We start from the raw sequence: 20240 nt of genomic DNA on the forward strand, positions 1-20240 counted from the left end.
CTGGCTTGTCAAATGAAGTCCCTCTGATCAGGCCGACCACCATCTACATGACCTACTGAAGCAAAACCTAACACGAAGGCTTCTGTGACACGTTTTACATACTTTTATTAAAACGTGAAACTTTTTGGCTGAAATGTCCATGCTTGCTCTGAATCCACATGCTAACAGGAGGGAGAAACGGGTTCCCCTATTAAGTAAACCTGGCCTAGACCCCGCTCGGGGCAACGAATCCAAAGATATTCCCCCACCCTCGCTGCATTCAAGTTGGGTAAGTAATCTTGATCTAAGTAAAATCACAGCCGCTAAAACTTGAAAAACTGAAGCAGTGAGTACAAAGTAGAAGCAGTGTAAGAGTAATATAACAGTTTCTAGAGTACAAATTACGGTTTTTTAAAAGTTTTCATTTGCCTCCACAGCTCATTAAGGCTGTGTCTAACCAAGTTCAGGGTGTAACTTATCCTTCCTAATCAAAGATGACACTGATAGTCTTATTTCCTGTGGGGATGGGTGTGGTTGAAGAGACAGTTACGTCCAAGCCATCAATCTGTGTATGGAAAAGTCTGCAGCTCTCACACATGCCGTCGCTCGATTTATATTCGTGCCTGCTGCACACGGCAAGGCCTCTGCTTCTGACTTCAAATAAAATCTCCAACAGGCAATCGAATAGTCTGTGGTTATTTTATTGCTCAAAGAAAGAGACGCTCTCCTCAGTGTTTCATCTTAAGAAAAACCTCCCGGGGGTGAGACTGACTCGGAACAACGCGGCAACTTGCAAAACTAAACGAGTCAGGAAACTGGGGTGGGGGCTTACGTGCCCTAAGCACCAACGACTCACCCCTTTGAGACGGCTGCAAGGAAAAGCGGTGTAAAGAAAAGGGAAAGGCTCATCCCAAATTCGGCAGCGTGAGTGCCGCCCGTCTGGCGTCGGGAGCTAGTTGCGGGGGGGGAGGGGGATCCGGTAAGAGATGGAGACCGAGGGGCCGAGCGTGGTGGTCGCCGGCGTACCGTGACTCCAAGTTGGCGTCGGCGCCCTCGCCGGAACTTGGCCCCATCTGGCGGCCGCGCCGGCGCCCCCGCTCGCCGGGGCGCCCACCGCCCGCTCCTCCCGCCTCGCGCTCAGCCAACTTCCCGCCCAGCCCCGGCGGCCGCCGCCCAGCCCGGCACGGGGTCCGAGTCCCGCCGCCCTCGTCGTCGCCGCCGCCGCCGCGTGCGGGCGGGTGGGGGAGGGGCGGCCGCCGCCAACGCCGCCTCACCCGACGGGCCGGGAGAACAAAGCGGCGGCCGCGGCGGCGCTAACTTTTTCGGTGTCTGTTCCGTGCTCCCCGAGGCGATTACTTACAGAGCCTGGCTCGGCTGGTCGTGAGAAACTCCAAGCCTGCCAGCGTCTGGGTCCTGGACCAGGAGCCAGCGAGGCTTCACGCGCCTCGCAGAATCCCGCCCGCCACAGGCGCCCCTTCTTCCCTCCCTCCCTCCGCCCCGTCCCGTCCTGAGGCCCGAGGGCGGGGGGCCGGGGCGTGCGAGGCGGGGGCGCGCGAGGGGCGGGGGCGCGCGGCCGGCGCGGGGCCTGCCGGGAGCTGTAGTCTCCCCGCGAGCTCGAAGCCGTGGTGGCCGCGTGGGGCTGTGGCTCACTGGCTTGACCCGGCGCGGGAGCAACAGGAGCTCCGGGTGCTTTCGGGCTCGCTCTGCACCCTCCGAGGTCCTGGCGTCTCCGTGAGCGCTGGGGAGCGGGGCGCGACCGTCTACCTATTCCAGTTACGCGCTGTACTTGATACCCATTATTGCTACTGAACTGCCTTTTTCTCTTTTGTCGTCCGATCTGATGTAGGTGATGGTGGCAAGGGGGCAGGAGGTGACAAGTCCGGAACTTGTAAGGGGTCTACAGCAGAGAACAGTTTCCACACTGAGGTATCTTCTCACTGCTCCCCTGTTTCCCTCCCCATTGCTTAGCCTCCGGGTGGCCACTTGGCACTGCATCCAGGGTGTTCCGCGCCTAGGCAGATAACATCCAGAGCCCTTCGCCTAAAGCAGAGTAAACCGGGTCTGTCTTCAGTATGTTCTGTGTATCCTACTTGTCCATCTTTAAACTTGGGTGTGTCCCCTATCATCAGAGCGAAGTGCCCCCAAGAATCTTGGAACCTAGGTTTCCACGTGGCATTGACAAGAGTGACAATGCCAGGTGAGGAGAGACGCGGGTGGAAGGATATCTAGCGGGAAAATACCCTAGGTGTTAAATTAAACATGTTTTGCGTGAGAGAAAATCGTGAACAGCTGACACACATAGTCCCAGAAACGACCTAGTCCTCCTTGGGTCCAAATTTCATCCCCAGAGTACTTAAGTAAAATATACTGAAAGAAGCGGATGGGTTGCAGGCAATAATTCATCCATCCAGTGCAGAGGTCGAGGACAGTCTTTGAGATTAGGAAGAAAAAAAGCTAAGTGGGTCCCTACTTTTTATTCCAAGTCACCAATCTTACTGGATGTCCCTGGCTTTAAAGTTAAATGGGAATTTAAAAATAATTTATATTAAAGATGGGGCAAGTAAAATTGTGTATAACTCTGGTCTACTCTGAAGCTGTATTTTTAAATTTTGGGGAATTCGAAGATACTACATTTCTCACATTCAGTAATATCTAATTCAATCTAATTATATTTTATATGTAATATTATTCTGCTATTCTTTTGCATTAAAATTGAAAGTAAATCCACTCAAGGTTATGTTTAAAATTAAAAACATACCTAGGCTCTTACTTAACTTTGCCTTTTTCTTCCCTTCTCTTCCCAACTGACGTTTTAGTCCAACCCCAAATGTCCTCTCTCAGCAAGACTCCCAGGAGCCCATTGGACCTGTTTACAGCCAGTCCCTTCTTACTAGTGACTTCCATTTTCACTCGTGGTTCTTAAAGAGACAGAAGTTACTCTTTCTAGAAGTAACTTTTCTAAATGAAGCAAGTTGCTATTTTATAGAGGTGCAAATGTATGTGTGTGTGTGTGTGTGTGTGTTTGTGTATGGGGCTTCTCAGCTGGCTCAGTGGTAAAGAATCTGCCTACCATGCAGAAGATGTGGGTTTGATCCCTGGGTCAGGAAGATGCCCCAGAGTAGGAAGTAGCAACCTGCTCCAGTATTTTTCCTGGAAAATTCCATGGACAGAGGAGCCTGGCTGGCTACCACTTATGGGGTCACAGAATCAAACACGATTAGCACACATGCACATGTGTATATATACATACATATATTTATATATGTATGTATATCTTCATTTCATTTCCACTTTTTCACTTCTCTTTTTAGAAATAAAATCATCTCCTCCATTCTAGGTGAGTCTTTCAACAATACATTTAAGACTATCTGTACCTGTAATTTTTTTGCTTGACATGAACTACAATTTTCTCAAGATGTTCCATTCTTATTCCAAGAGGACTGATGGGATAAAGATTAGGTATATTAAGTAAATGTGAGATTTTTATACTTGAGAGAAAATATAATCAGAGTAAGATGGAAAAAGATTTTTCTTCCTGGCAGTGTTTTTTGAAAATTGGGAGCTTAGTCTTTGTCTTCTGTGACTATAGTTGCAAATGTTGTCCTAGATTTATTCCACATACACCCCACCCTTCCTTAATAGTTAACAACATAACCATTCACATATGTTACCTAATAGAAGCGAAGAGAGTCAACTCTGCTGTGACTTAGTAGCAGAGCATCCTGATTCAGAATCCAAAATGCAGAAAAACATGATTTGTTAAGGCCTCACTGGAAGAAATAGTCATTTGGGGGGGAAAAAAAAACACTTGAGCTCGTTTTAATTTATATAACATGATTACTGCAAAATTATTTTATTTTTCTGTCTTTTTCCATGACCTTAAAACAAGTGACAAATTTAGAAAGCATTTAGGTGCCAATACAGAGTTAGTAAAATAGGTATGGGAAAAAATGCTTCAGGGTCTGTTTCTTTTTCAGCACCAATGCTCTTGATACATTCTTCAAAATGTCCTTCTCTACTCTAGTTCAGACCCTCCATATCTGGAGATTTTAGTTGGTCTTCTAGACTAGCGTGAACTGTTATACCTTCAAACTGTCTTCTCTAATTTACAGGCTCTAAATAATTGTTCTGTGCTCTGATAGCCTTGATGGATAATTCTCGAGTTACTTACCAAGTTTTATTGTGGACTGAGTATATATAAGATCCCCCTGGACTCTCCACATCCTCCTTTCCCCTTAATGAACTTTGAGAAGACCGAGGTCTTCTGTCTGGATATAAAGCCACGACAGGGAGGCTTGGCATGCTGCAGTTCATGGGGTCACAAAGAGTCGGACATGACTGAGCGACTGAACTGAACTAAACTGAACTGAACTGAATGATATCTATCATTTACTAAATACCAGCTCTGGGCCAGGCAATTCATCGTTATTTTTTATAGCTTTCTGTATTTATTCCATATAACACTTCCTTTTTCTTTACTTGTACTTATATGTGGCTTTATATACTTTACTATTTGATTATATATTATGTTATCAATATATATGCAGATAAATATATTTACAAGTATGTATGTATACAAATATATATGTGCATATATATTATAACATAGTGTATAATAAAAGAGAGGTGTCGTAAGGTGAGTTCAGCTAAAAGGAGAATTAGAAAAATATAACTAAAGGGAGAAGTTACTGCCCATGTTCAACCTAGGATTTCATATGGTGTCCTTAAAGAGGGGTGATCGGGATTGGGAATACATGTAAATCCATGGCTGATTCATATCAATGTATGACAAAACCCACTGGGAAAAAAAAAAAAAAGATTAGTATCAGGTAATTTGCAATAAAAAACAAATTACCTGACTCATCCACAATAATTCCTGCTTATCTTTGTGCTTGCAAATATATATTCCCCCAAGAAAGAGGAGATAATGTGCCAATGTGCTTCTGGATTTCATTCTGGTTAAGTATTCATTTAAAACCTCTGTTTGAAATACTGAAAAATCAGCTATGATATATTTAAAATGGCGGTTGAGAGTTAGGGTCATTCTCCCCCGTGCGCACACCCGAGTCTTTTGTTTTACACTTAAGACTCGGGTAGTTAGGCTCGGAGGAGAATTATAGGAGAGGTCTGCATAATTTTTGGAGGTCTTGTTAGATAAACAAGACCAATAAAAAAAAAAAAGGCAGTTGAGAAAGAATAAAGGTGCTACAGACCTAGGTAGAGAGCCAGTATTAAAATTCATTTCATACCAGCATTGAGCAAAGCAGTGAAATTAGAGATGCAGACTCCCTCACTCACAACCTGGGAGCTTCCCCAGCCCTGAAGAGCCAACTGGAAGGTAAGGGTTGGAGTAGGACTTTGAAGACAGAGTCCAACCTAGGCTCTGCCATTTAGCAAGTGCATGCTGCTTAATCTCACTAAGAATCTGTTTCTTTACCTATAAAATAAGGGGAGATAATTACCCTATAGAATTTTTGTGAGTATTAAATGAAAAAAAAAAAAAACATCTAATGCACTAAACCTGTAATGGGCATTAAGGATGCCTGAGGATGTGTTATGAGCCTACCGTTTATCAACCTGTGTGACCATGGGCAAATTAACCTCTATGTGCTTCAAGTCTCATCTCATCATCTGTTAACTTGGTTTGTAGTAGTCCTTGCCCCACGATTTGTATAAAAACCAAATGAGCTAGCACATAGAAAACACCTTAAAAAAATTCACATGGTGAATGCTCAACAAATAATAGCTATTATTATTCATGCTGAACAGTTAGAGTTTTTACATCTCCATATCTCCTCCTTTTCAGGCAGCACAGGGAAAGAGAAGTTGCTGAGCTTCAGTCTGTGGAGGGATTTAACGACAAAGAGTTTAAAAAGAACAGATCCCTATGGCTATAGAGTAAATTCCTTTGCACTTCATCAAAGGAAGATGCTACTGCACAGATCCTCAACTGACAGAGGACTCAGAAACCATCACTGCAACATTTTCTACACTAGTAGCTTCATGTGTTCGAGTGCAGGATAAAATCACTGAACAGTTTTATGCTTATTGGTTTTATTTTTAATATAGTTAGTCAGACTACAAGGACCTGAACATGTTATTATATATTGTACTCTGATCATGACACCTCAAATTTCAAAATCTCAAATCTTTCCAAAAAGAATTGTGACTATGTAACCTTCGACTATCAATTGTATCATAATCACTTATTTGATGATGGAGAGTTTAGCTGAAAATTTGTTGTTATTAATTTAGTTTATTTGTCTTTTTTCCCTAGATTCCCCTTGAAACTACAATTCTTGATATATTGATTTACTAAACATTTTTGAAAGACTACTATAAGCAAGGCATTGATAGGATTTATAGATGAAACAACTCTTGTTCTCAAGAACCTAAAGTTTTTTAAGATATGTGAAAGTCTATTAAATGGAGAAGAGAATAGAATAAATAAGTAGAAGGCAAAATAAAATGTCAGAGAAGTATAAAGCATACCACCGGCCTGTGTAGAAAAAGAGGGTTTTAGCTGGGTTTGGAAGAAAGAAAAGGATTTGAAAATATGGGGGAGAGGAATGGGAAAAAAAAGACTCTAGGAGGAAACAACAGGACAAAAAGCACATAGGTACGAAAATATGGGGCACATTTGGGATCAAATAGTTCAGGTAAGCTGAGCTGTAGAATTTTTTTCTCATGTTGAAAAACTTGAGATATGTCACACGCTTTTAAGTTTCCCCTTTTAAATTTGCACAAACATCTATTTCTGTTTTATTGACTATGCCAAAGCTTTTGACTGTGGATCACAATAAACTGTGGAACATTCTTAAAAAGATGGGAATACCAGACCACCTGACCTGCCTCTTGAGAAATCTGTATGCAGGTCAGGAAGCAACAGTCAGAACTGGACATGGAACAACAGACTGGTTCCAAATAGGAAAAGGAGTATGTCAAGGCTGTATATTGTCACCCTACTTACTTAACTTATATGCAGAGTACATCATGAGAAATGCTGGGCTGGAGGAAGCACAAGCTGGAATCAAGATTGACAGGAGAAATATCAATAACCTCAGATATGCAGATGACACCACCCTTATGGCAGAAAGTGAAGAGGAACTAAAAAGCCTCTTGGTGAAAGTGAAAGAGGAGAGTGAAAAAGCTGGCTTAAAGCTCAACATTCAGAAAACTAAGATCATGGTATCCGGTTCCATCACTTCATGGCAAATAGATGGGGAAACAGTGGAAACAGTGGCTGACTTTATTTTTCTGGGCTCCAAAATCACTGCAGATGGTGACTGCAGCCATAAATTAAAAGATACTTACTCCTTGGAAGGAAAGTTATGACCAACCTAGACAGCATATTGAAAAGCAGAGACATTACTTTGCCAACAAATGTCCCTCTAGTCAAGGCTATGGTTTTTTTCAGTAGTCATGTATGGATGTGAGAGTTGGACTATAAAGAAAGCTGAGTGCAGAAGAATTGATGCTTTTGAACTGTGGTGTTGGAGAAGACTCTTGAGAGTCCCTTGGACTACAAGGAGATCCAACCAGTCCATCCTAAAGGAGATCAGTCCTGGGTGTCCATTGGAAGGACTGATGCTGAAGCTTTAACTCCAATACTTTGGCCACCTGATGCGAAGAGCCGACTCATTGGGAAAGACCCTGATGCTGGGAAAGATTGAAGGCAGGAGGAGAAGGGGATGACAGAGGATGAGATGGTTGGTTGGCATCACCGACTCAAAGGACATGGGTTTGGGTGGACTCTGGGAGTTGGTGATGGACAGGGAGGCCTGCAGTGCTGCGATTCCTGGAGTCGCATAGAGTCAAACATGACTGAGCGACTGAACTGAACTGAACTGGTTTTAGTATTTTCACAAAGTTACACAACATCACACTAATTTGAGAATATTTTCATCATCCCGAAAAGGAAACCTCATACCTGTTAGCAGTCACTCCCCAGTTTAGAGGTAACCAGCACACCAACCCACTCCCAGTGGAGTCACAGGCTCTTGCTGTTACAAGCCCTTGGGTGGGCAAGTTCAGAATGATGAATATGGAGAAATGCTGGCAGGATACCTGCTACGTCTGCTGTATACGACTTCGCCCTCTGTCTTACAAAGCTGTGTCTCTAGCCTTGACCTCTTTCTGTAACCCCCTGAGTATTCCACAGAGAGATCACAAGCTCCGAGTGTCCCTAAATGAACTCACCTTTCCTTTGCCTATGTTTCCATTCTTAGTACGTAGTACTAACATCTGTTTTGTCATCCAAGACAGAACCTTCTTGGTCACCTAAACTCCTTTTCCCTGTTCTCCAAATCCAACTGGTGACCAAGTACCATCAATTTCATGCCTTCACATTTCTATGTTGTATGCCCTTTCTTCTTTTCCACAACTGCTGTCTCAGTTTGGGCCTTCGTTAGCTCTCACACGATCGATTGAAATGACCATGTAAGAGACTTCCCTGCTTGAATCTTCTCTTCTTTAATCCACTATCCGCTCTGCCATCAGATAGATGGTTCTAAACTGCAGAATTGACTATATGATTTCCTTAGCCTAAAATTCTACCATAGCTAACCAATGTCTTTATTGTGCAGATTTTTTAGCATGGCATACATTAGGGTACTCCCTCCTGTTTTCTCCTATTGCTACTCCTCATTCTTCACATACCTAGCACCTTAAGTGGTGGTAGACTGCTGGCAGTTTCCCAGTGTGATTTTGCTCAGCTGATACCTGTCTCCCCTTCTCCTACCTGTTAAGCAATTCCAAGACTCATTCAGTTCAAACTCTCCTTTATGCCACCTTTACTGTCCACTTCGGGTCAGATGGGAATAGCCATTCCTTTTTTTTGTGCTCCAAACATGTTTCTTTCATATTTACTTTTTAAATTGAAGTATACATGGTTTACAATGTTGTGTTAATTACTGCCATACAGCGAAGTGATTCAGTTATACAAATATATACATTCTTTTTTAATGTTCTTTTCCATTACAGTTTATCATAGGATAGTGAATATAGTTTTCTGTGCTATAATACAGTAGGACTTTGTTGTTTATACATAAAAACTCATATCTGCTAACCCCAACCTCCCACTTCATCCCTTCCCCAAGCCCCTCCCCTTTGGCAAATACCAGTCTGTTCTCTATATTTGTGATTTCAAACATGTTCCTTTCATAGCTCTTTATGCACAACTCTCTGTTACTAAACAGTAAGCTCCTTGAGAGCAGGGCCACACCTAATTTCCTGTGTTCCTTGCAGAGTGCCTTGCACAAGTCTTAGTATTCCACAGACATGGTTTAATACTAGAGATTTGAAAGTCATTGCATACGGCACAGAATGAAAATGTGAGAAGGGATGAAATTACCCCGTAGGAAGATCAGGGACAAGAATTACATTTTTTGAGGTCCTATGATGGAGGCTTCCCTGGTGGCTCAGTCGTAAAGAATTGCCTGCAATGCAGGAGACTCAAGTTTGATCCCTGAGTCAGGAGGATCCCATGGAGAAGGAAATGGCAACCCATTCCAATATTCTTGCCTGGAGAATTCCATGGACAGAGGAGCCTGGTGACCTACAGCTCATGGGGTCCCAAAAAGTCGGACACGACTGAGTGACTGGGCATAGCACACACACACCAAAGCAGTGAATTTAGGAAATAAACAGAGGATAGAAAGAGGACAAAGATAATACATTGGTAGTTCTCAGACTTTCAGATTTCAAGGACCAATTAATTTACAAAAAAACAGATTGAGTTGCCAACTTCTTGCTTTATCAACTGAGAACATTAAAGCAAGAACTCAAGATCACTAAATCCTTAGGGAAATGCAAATCAAAACTACAATAAGATACTGCCTCATATCCATCAGGATAGCTACTGTCAAAAAACAAAAAAAGTGTCACAAAGATGTGGAGAAATTAAAACACTTCGGCACTGTTGATAGGAATGCCAAATGGTGCAACTGCTATGAAAAACAGTGTGGGGGTTCCTCAAAGAGTTAGAAATGGAATTACCATATAATTCAGCAATTCTCCTTCTGGGTATATATCTAAAAGAATTGAAAGCAGGATCTCAAGGAAACCACTAACAAAATGAAAAGATGACCTACTGCATGGGAGAAAATATTTGCAAGTGACATGATGACTAAAGAATTTGCCTGCAATGAAGGAGACCGGGTTTGATCCCTGGGTTGAGAAGATCTTCTGGAGAAGGGAATAACAACCCATTCCAGTATTCTTGCCTGGAGAATCCCATGGACAGAGGAGACTGGCGGGATATAGTCCGTTGGGTCGCAGAGTCAGATACGACTGAGTGACTAACACTGCTACTACTATGATGACTAAGGGGTTAATTTCCAAACTCTATCATCACTTCATACAACTCAATATAAAAAAATGACATGATTGATTGAAAAATGGTCAGAAGACCTGAATAGACATTTTCCCAAAGATGACAGAGAGCACCTGAAAAGATGCTCAACATTGCTAATCATCAGAGAAATGCAAATCAAAACTGGATGGATTCAGTCCCTATCCCTGATCCAGGAAGATCCTACATGCTGTGGAGCAGCTAAGCCCCTGGGCCACAACTATTGAGCCTGTGCTCTGCAACAAGAGAAGCCACTGCAATGAGAAGCCTGCTCACCACAACTAGAGAGGAGGCCCATGTGCTGCAACTAGAGAAAAGCCCGTGCAGCAACAAAGACCCAGCACAGCCAAGAATGAATGAATGAATGAATGAATAAATAAGTAAAATTATTAAAAATCTATGAATTACAAATGTTGCTGAGGATGTGGAGAAAAGGGAACCCTCATTCACTGTTGGTGGGAAGGGAGGTTTCACCAAAAAATGATAAAAATAGAACAACCACATGATCCAGCAACTCCACTCCTGGAGAAAATGAAAATACTAATTTGAGCAGCATTATTTACAGTTGCCAAGATATGGAAGTAAACTAAATGTCCACCAGTAGATGAATGGATAAAGAAGATATGGTGAATATATACAATGGAATATTACTTAGTCACAGGAGGAATGAAATTTTGCCATTTGCAGCAACATGGATGAAACTGGAGGGTATTATGCTTAGTGAATTAAGCCAGACAGAGAAAGGCAAACATGATATGTTATCACTTGTACGTGGAACCAAAAAATGAATGAATGAATATAACAAAACAGAAACTACTGTGTATAAAACAAAATAAACTTATAAGGATGTATTGTATAGCACAGGGAATAGAGCTGATATTTTATAACTTGAAAAGGAGCATAATCTGTTAAATATTGAATCGCTATGTTATACATCTGAAACTAATATTGTAAATCAACTATACTTCAATTTTTTAAATAAAAGGCAGTTTCTCGAAGAGACTCAGGTTCATAACAGGCATAAGGCATCCAAGTGAATGAATGGATAGGTAAAATACGGTATATGCAATTGGATATTTGTCAATCTTAAAAATGAAGGAAATTCTGATACATGTTGCAACATGAACCTTGAGGACATCATTCTAAATGAAATAAGCCAGTGACAAAAAGACATCCTGCTTACATGAGTTACTTAGAGTAGTTAGATTCAGAGAGATAGAAAGTAGAATGGTGATTGCCAAGGGCTAGAGAGAGGGAGAACAGGGAATTATTGTTTAATGGTTTAGTATTTCAGCTTTCCTATTTCTGGAGGTGGATGAGGTGATGGTTGTACAACAATGTGAACGTACTTAATGCCACTGAACTATAAATGGTTGATGGTTAGTTTTCTGTTATGTGTATTTTGCCACAATTAACAATAGAACATGACAATATAAAACAAACTCAGGAATCTATACCAATTATTATGTTAATTAAAATATGTAACATCAAATATGAAGGAAGAGTATAAGAATAAATAAAGCTTTTTAATGCAATACAGTTATTTTATTAATAAAACAGTTTTTCTTAATTTTCTCATTTTGTAACAGACAAATTAATATATATTCATGGATTAATTATATTCATGAACAGGCATTAATATGGAACTGACATTTGAGAACTAATGGTGTTAATTATATTAAAAATGGAAGTGAAGGGAAAGAGAACAATAATTAAAGAAGGTAGCAGGGTCAGGGAAGAACATTGCCTGTGTTGTTGGCTAAGCTGTACTTTTATGTACTATGATGAGTCACATATTTCTTCATATTTTGGCAGGCACTACTTTGAATAATCATAAGGTATTTGTTTTCAGACATTCAGTATTTTATTGAGAACTTGGTATGCTGCCAGGGCCTTCACTCTTCTAAGGATTATATTATCAAAGTCTTTTACACATAAAAGCATGTGCTAAAAAAAAAAAAAAAAGCATGTGCTAAAGATGTGTGTATATGTGTATGTGTGTGTGTTCAGTTGCCAAGTCGTGTCTGACTCTTTGAGACCCCATGGACAGCGGCACACCAGGCCTATTGTTTTATACTATAAAACAATAGTATTATGTAAAGCTGCGTAACTTAAAGATAAACATAAAATAATAGCACACAAAGATCCATATAATCAGGCCATTGTCTAGCTGCTATATCCTATTTCCCCTATATTTTCAGTCTCTAAAAATCTTGAATAATAATTTTTACTGTATCCCATGTATATATGGCACGGTCTTGAATGTCATGTATTTTCTGTCTGAGCCATTAGCTTGTTTTCTGATTGACGTTCATTTTCTCTATTCTAAGAATAGAACTGAAAGGAGGGGATAATTTTGCAGGGAGGAGTGGACTGGAAGTTTGGGGTTTGCAGATGTAAACTGTTATATACAGAATGGATAAACAGCAAGGTCCTACTGCATAGCACAGGGAACTATATTCAATATCCTGTGATAAACCATAATGAAAAATAAAATATGTATGCATAACAGAATCACTTTGCTGTACAGCAGAAATTAATGCAACATTGTAAATCAACTATACTTTATTAAAATAAATATTAAAAGAAATAAAGAAAGGGACTGTTTGACTCAGAGGAGAATGAAGATGCACAATATTCCTACGGCCACTTCCTTTGCTTATGAAAATTCCTCCCAGCACACTTTCTCAAATTGCAGCATTGCTTCTTCCTAATTTTAAAAGATATTTAACCCTGGACTATTAGAAGGATTTTCTTAGAGGACTAAACAAATATATTATGAAAGATAATTACTCAGTCTCTTTTGCTTTCTTATAGATTTCTAGATTCAAACTTTAGTCTTCCCCATAATTGATATATGTGATTTTTCTGAGCAAGACCCATGAAAAACAAAGATTTGGCCAGTGACAGAAGGGGATTAGTTTTACTAAAATTATATGCTGAATAATTTAAGCTCCTTTTAAAGGGAAATTTAAGTATACTTGTGGCCTTGTGCTGATTATGAGCTTTGTGGAAACGCTTTTTAAAACATTAAAATTGAAGATGAATGAGTTCGTCTAATTTATTACAGTCTGAACAATGGAGTATATATAAACAGTAGAGTTGAAAGGATTTTTTATGACCACAATCTGCACTGCCTTAGAATGACTAAAACACTCAAAATACTCTGCTAATATTTTCAAATATATAAATAAAGCAAACATCATAACTTCATCCTATTCAGGCAAAAATAAAGAGATATATATAGGAGTATATGTGGTTTAAGGCAGAATTAGAGTTATTCATCCTGCATAAATTTAATCCTAAATTTAGGCAAAAATAAAGATATACATAGAAACATATGAGGTTTAAGGCAAATTTGGGTTATGATGTTATGCTGAACTTTCTACTATTATTATTAATAACTATGTGTGCCATAGTCAACTTTTTTTTTATGACTGCTGCTCTTTTCTGTGAATTTGTGTCATTTTTATTTGCTGTCTTAGCATTTTATTTTTGAATTCCATGGAAAGAGATTTTAGAGCCAGTCTTCCTCTTTCATTTGCGACTATTGGGCTTAACTGAACCTTAAAAACAAGCTTTTTTTTTTTTGATATGACTTGAAAATTACTCTTCAAACAATTGTTCTTTCATGAAAAGTCAGAAAGGGCCTAATTAATAATCAATTAATGCTGCTTCAAGATTACAAAATTGAGAGAAAGAATGCTTTAACAGTTAAATCTGATTCTGGTCTGTGATGTTTGATCATTAGAAAAACCTCATGATTTCCTATCATTAAAACATAGATAAGTAGAATGTAATTCCTAAGAAAACCCATAAATGACCCCAAAGGAAGAGACAACCAAGAACTTCAGTCTTGACTTTTGGATTATATTAATTCATATTTTTTTGTGTGTGAAAAATCCACTTTTCCTCCTCCTAATACATATGGTATTAGACATCTGATTAAAGGAGAGAAAGCAATACAAAATGAGTATTCTGCCTAAAACTTGGAAATAAAATCATTTCAAAGGTGTCTGTTTCAGTAAACACTTAGTTCAACATATTAAAAATTAGAATTTACTAGCTGCTTAAATCTTCTTTGAAACTGGAAAAGCCTGTAGGTTAGAATAAAAGCATACTGCCTGCATTAAGTTGGTTTTGCATGCCCCTGGGCAGATTATGTGTGGGCTTCCCTGGGTGACTCAGACTGTAAAGAATCCACCTGCAATGCAGGAGACCTGGGTATGTAAGCTCCCTGCACTTTAATTTTCTTAGCAGTGACTAGGGTAATAATATCTCTTATTGTATGAATTTATAGAATTAAAGGATCTCAAAAAACAAGTTATTGGCACACCTAACTACTTTAATCATATTTTTAACTTACACCATAAAAATTTAGCTAGTAACTTTGAATGAAAACAAATTCTCAAGCTGACAGCTTTTTGTCTTCCATGTATTATCATTAATATATTCCAGAAATTGGTGCGTTTTCACCTATTTGATCCTATAAGGTGCAAAAAAAAAAAAAAAAAAGAGTAGAATTCTTTGAATAAAAAGTGAAAATATATACACTATATGTATATATATTCTCTCCATAACAATCAGTTGATTGAACCTTCAACATTGCAGTCAATTTTGATATTGTATACATCAGAGCTGTCCATTCAGTGAGCTATAAAGAGATGAAATTTCTCTTTGGTTCTTCATCTTTGATTCTCTTTCTCTGTCCTCATCTCGTTGAATGGATTAAAATTCCTTACTAGAGATTCATTTCTTTGGATCTTGAAGACTTTTGGTTTTCAGAGCCCAAGGAGAAAAAAAACTGGAAAAAAAGAAAAAAAAGCAAGACAAAATTAGCAAAGGAGTGAAAGGAATTTTGTTTGGGTCCAAGATTAGTGCTGGTGAAAGGAATCAGGGTTTGTAGGGAATGTTCTCCTTCCCTGTTAGAAAGGAGCGTGAACTGTTATTCTAAAGGGCTAGAAAGGGAGAGAGCCAGAAAACAAGAGGAAAGGAGATTTTTTTCCCCAACTTTTGTTGCCACCTTGACTTGACCTCTGATCTGGTGAAAGCAGTTGGGAAGATTTACAGGAAATCTGGATTCCTGAGATTTCCAGGGAACAGCAAAAGTCTGACTCTGTACTGCGGAAGCAAACATTTTAATTTTTTACTCCATTATTGAAAGCAGTGGTGGACAGATTTGGGCAGGGCTATAATACAGGTCTCTTTATATTCTCTGTGGTTTTTGCTAATGTATTTCTCAGAGTGTGTGATTAATAGAGTGATTCTCAGCCCTGCTAGAATTACCCTGATGTCCGTACCACACATAGGCTTATCATATTAGAACCTCTAGGGGTGGTAGGTACCCAGGCAACTTCATTTTTAAAAAAAAAAAGCTTTTTAGATAATTCACATATGCAGTTAAAGTTAAAACCATTGGCTTGATGTTTTATTTCTTCTGGGTAAAATAGCCTTAACACATGAATTATCAAATATTTTACTCTGTTACAATAGTAGCAGTTATTGAGGGCCTCTAGTAGCTTTTGCTTACGTGGATTACTTCTATTAATATTTATTATATTTAAAATTAAAACAGACATTTTATACATATTTAATTATGGACTTATTTTAAAACAAAAGCATTACAAGTCAACACATTTTTATGAAAAAATTGTTATGCTTTCTAAAACAGAAAGGGTTTCATGAGAAGACTGGCATTTTTTAATGCTTAAAAAATGTTATTGACTTATTAGAAAGCAACTGGTTTTGTTTATGCATTCAACCTTCTCTGACGTGTTATTTTGGGTTGAAGTACATGAAAAAAGTGCAACCTCCATAGACACATGGTAGGAAAAGGAAGGAGTGTTTTAATCGCCTCTTTAGATAATTACGGGTCATCTTTTTTGTTATTAAAACAAAACATGGCAAATAATAATAATGTCATTAAGGTTAGCTGTAATGCAGAATCTGAAACCATGTAAACATTTTTATTCCATTACGTTAAAATCCATGTCTTATGTTTGTCTTATATTTTGGCTGGGACCTTTTCTCTGTGATTGGGCATGGAGTGTTTGGAAAATATTAGTTCACTGAGTTATACCAATATTACAAATGTTGAACATTTCATTATAAAGTATTTTAAAAACCACATTTGTTAAAATAACTGACTTTGTCAGAAAAGTTGTTATATATCAGGAAACTCTCTCAAACTTATGGTAGCAGATACAAGTTTTCCAAAGTCATGTCCTACTCTTGCGACCCCATGGATTGTAGTCTGCCAGGTTCCTCTGTCCGTGGGATTTTCCAGGCAAGAACACCGGAGTGGGTTGCTATTTCCTTCTCCAGGGGATCCTCCCGGCCCAGGAATCGAACCTGGGTCTCCTGCATTGCAGGCAGGTTCTTTACTGACTGAGTTATGAGGGAAGCCCAGTTTTCAATTGAAAGATGCAGGTTTATCACTGACAATAAATACTGTCAGTTATTGTCGTTGAAGGCATAGGCACACTTTATTATTTTCAAACAAATGTTTGCCAAGTCTGAATAATCAGGGTATCAGTCAATTATTATTTAAAGTAAAAGTAGGATTTTATGAAGAAAGCAGGTAGCTCATCTCACATCTCAAACAAACAACTGTATATGTGCTTTTCCTTGAGATAACATTTGTCCTTCAGCATGTAGCAGAGTACTTTCTTTGTACCTCCCTTTTTCTCAGGCAGACTATAAAAAGATTCATAATCTCAACTTCTGCTTCCAGTCAAGATGGAGTGACAAACTAGAGTCTAGATTCTATCTTCAAATATATATCAAACAATGATGTTCAAATATTGGAAAACAGACATCACAGGAGAGTCATAAAAGAAGGAAAACAAATGAGATGAACTGGATGCTTCCCCCAGCTTTCTGTCTTGAGAGATTTCCCAGTTTGAAAGAATCCAAATGGAGCCAGGTAGTATCTATGAGACGAACAGACAGAGTTGAGAACATGGGAAGGTTGAGTGGATGGCTAAAATTTGCATAGTTGCATAGTACAGAATTTGCATAGAAAGAGGGAGCTTCAAGGTGAGAGCACTTCAGGAAACAGTAAAGATTTCCCCTCAAGTCTTCAACTGAGTACAGATCAGCACATTCAAGTGAGAAAACTACTCTAGGGTGGAGGGTGGGGGAAAGATCTACTGGAAAGAAGCAGGCATAAGAAGCCCTAAAGAACAGATAAGTTTAGGAATATTTTGTGTTTTTAGCAGTTAGAGTGGAAAAACCTTAAAATACAAAATGCAAATATAGAATATCCAGAGAGCTTTGCTTCAATACAGTGTGAAATTATACCTGGATCACATGCAGCTCTGCTCCACTCTAAGAAAACTGAAGAGCAGGCCTCCAGAAGACCAATCTATTTCCAACTCAATTGTGTCTCAGAACAAAGATGAAGAACATATAAAGGATGCAAATATGCCCAGCATCCTCCCAAAAGTAAAAGTCACATCTGGTATCTAATAAAAATATTGCCAGGCATGCAAAGAAATAGGAGCCCATAATAAGGAGAAAAACCAATCAATAGAAACAGATATAGAGATGACATAGATGAAAAATTGGCAGACAAGGATATTAAAACAGTTGTCATAACTATATCCTATATGTTCAAGACAGTAGAAGAGAGGTTGAGGACATTAGGGAGAGACATGGATGGAATGAAAATCTAAATCAAACATCCAAGAAAGAAAAAGCAATGTCTGGGAAGAAGAGTACATTGAATGGAATTAACAACAGTTAACAACAAAGATTAGCCACCACAAAAGAAAATATTAGTGAACTTGAAGATACAGTAATTGAAACAATACAAATGAAATAGAGAAAAAAACAGGAAAAATAAACAAAGCACTGGGTGAACTGCTGGGAAACTTCACAGAATTTAATATGTGTATAACTGGAATGCCCAAAGAAGGATGGGGCATAAAACACTTGAAGAAATATTGGCTAAAAGTTTTCCAAATTTGATGAAAGCTTAAAACCCACTGATCCAAGGACTTCTATGAACCCCAGCATAAGAACAGAAAGAAAATTCCACCAAGGCTTACTAAAATTAAATTGTTTAAAAACTAGGATAAAGAGAAAATCTTTAAGACAGAGGCACATTACATGTAGGGGAACAAAGATTAGGATGACAGCCAATTTCTAATCAAAAACAAAGCAAGCAAGAAGACATTGGAACGACAGTCTTTAGAGTATAGGAAGAAAAAACCTGTCAGCACAGAATTCCATACTGAGAAAAAATATCTTTCAAAAACAAAGGCAAAATAAAAAGTTTATTTTCAAAATACAGAAATCATTACCATACCTGCACTACAAGAAATGTTGAAGGACATAGTTTATGCAAAAGGAAAATGATACCAGATGAACATATGCATCTACACAAAGGAAGGAAATGGTAAATAGTAAATGAAAAAGAATCTAAAATGTCCTTTATTTTAACAATCTCTTTGAAAGAGAAGTGTTTAATGCAAAGATAATAATAATGTATGATGCGGTTAATAGCATATTTAGAAGTAAAATATCTGACAATAGACTAAGAAGGGAAATAGAAGTACACTATTTTAACATTCTTGTACTATACATTAAGTGACATAATAGTTCTTGATGGTATATAGTGATACGTTAAAGATATATACTGTAAATACTAAAACAATCACAAAAACAAAACAATGGTAAAGCTGACAAACTACCAAAGGACATAAGGTAGAATAATAAACAACAATAAATTAATCCAAGATAAATGAGAAAAAGTGGTAAAAACAAAGAACAGATGGAACAAATGGAAAATAAGTGGCATACATTTAAACTTGGTCATATCAATAATCACATTAAGTATAAAAAGTCCAAATACTCCATTTAAAAGCTAGAGAATTTCCAACTAGATAAAAAAGCAAGACCTAACTATATGTTACCTACAAGAAACCTACTTTACTTGTAAAGAAGAAAATAGTTTAAAAATAGAAAGGATGGAAAAAGATATAACATGCTAATGCTAATCAAAAGAAAGTTGGAATGGCTATATTAATAATAGGGGAAAATAGATTTCAGAGCAAAGAATTATTACCAAATAAAAATGGGTCATTTCACACTGACGAAGGGGTCAGTCTGGCAAAAGGACATTGCAATCCTAAACATTTATGCACTTAATAAGAAAACTTAGAAATATATGATATAAAAATTAATAGAACTGAAAGAAGTAGGCAAATCTACAATTATACTCAGAGATTTCAACACCTCTGTCTTCATAATATATGGAACAAGTAGACAGAAAATCAGTTATTATATAGAAGATTTGGAGAACATTATCAACTACCTTGACCTAATTGATATTTACAGAACACTGTACCTAATAAATGAGGAATACACATTCTTTTCATGTCAGAAGGAAGATAGATCATATTTACCAAGATAGATCATATTTTGAGCTATAAAACAATTCTCAAAAATTTTTAAAGAATTCATACATACCAAGTTCACTCTCTGGCCATGATGAAATTAAATTTCAAACCAGTAACAAATAGATACAAGGGAGATCATCAACTATTTGGAAACTAAATAATATATTCTAAATAACCCATAGATAAAGATGGAATTGTTCATTTCCTTGATTGTGATGATGGTTTTATGGGTGTAAACATATGTTACAACTCATCAGATTGTATGCCTTAAATGCACAGTTTAACGTATTTTAATTCTATTTCAATAAAGTTGTTAAAAAAACTACACACACACTTGATCAAAGGTTGAGATTTAGCAATAACCACAATTTTTATTGCTTTGTCAATGATACTCTTAAACAAGACTGGATCTTTTTCCTTTCTTTGGTCTTTCTCTCTCTCTTTTTTTTTTCTTTTTTTTTTGTTACTGTGCAGGGCAGTGAAAAATGCGATGACTAAAAGTAAGT

At 38.2% G+C, this 20240-nt stretch overlaps 1 protein-coding gene and 1 long non-coding RNA gene across 3 annotated transcripts in view; one reads left to right on the forward strand and one right to left on the reverse strand.

Moving 5' to 3' along the window:
• Positions 1-1505, reverse strand: part of PRKD3 (protein kinase D3) — an 86016-nt gene extending 84511 nt beyond the window's left edge. The window contains exon 1 of one of the 2 annotated variants that reach the window (XM_043468328.1): positions 1340-1505. The gene's annotated coding sequence lies outside the window, so the exon portion shown is untranslated. Of the gene's footprint in view, positions 1-835; positions 1074-1339 lie in introns of those variants that run through there. The other variant, XM_043468329.1, reaches the window with a different exon arrangement.
• On the forward strand, positions 683-6461 carry LOC122441572. The gene is made up of 3 exons (XR_006269393.1): positions 683-903; positions 1826-1905; positions 5786-6461. It is a non-coding gene; the product is annotated as an uncharacterized LOC122441572 (long non-coding RNA).
• The last annotated feature ends 13779 nt before the right edge of the window (positions 6462-20240 follow it).

This window comes from Cervus canadensis, chromosome 5 (assembly GCF_019320065.1).
Source record: "Cervus canadensis isolate Bull #8, Minnesota chromosome 5, ASM1932006v1, whole genome shotgun sequence".
In the NCBI taxonomy this organism is placed as follows: domain Eukaryota; kingdom Metazoa; phylum Chordata; class Mammalia; order Artiodactyla; family Cervidae; genus Cervus; species Cervus canadensis.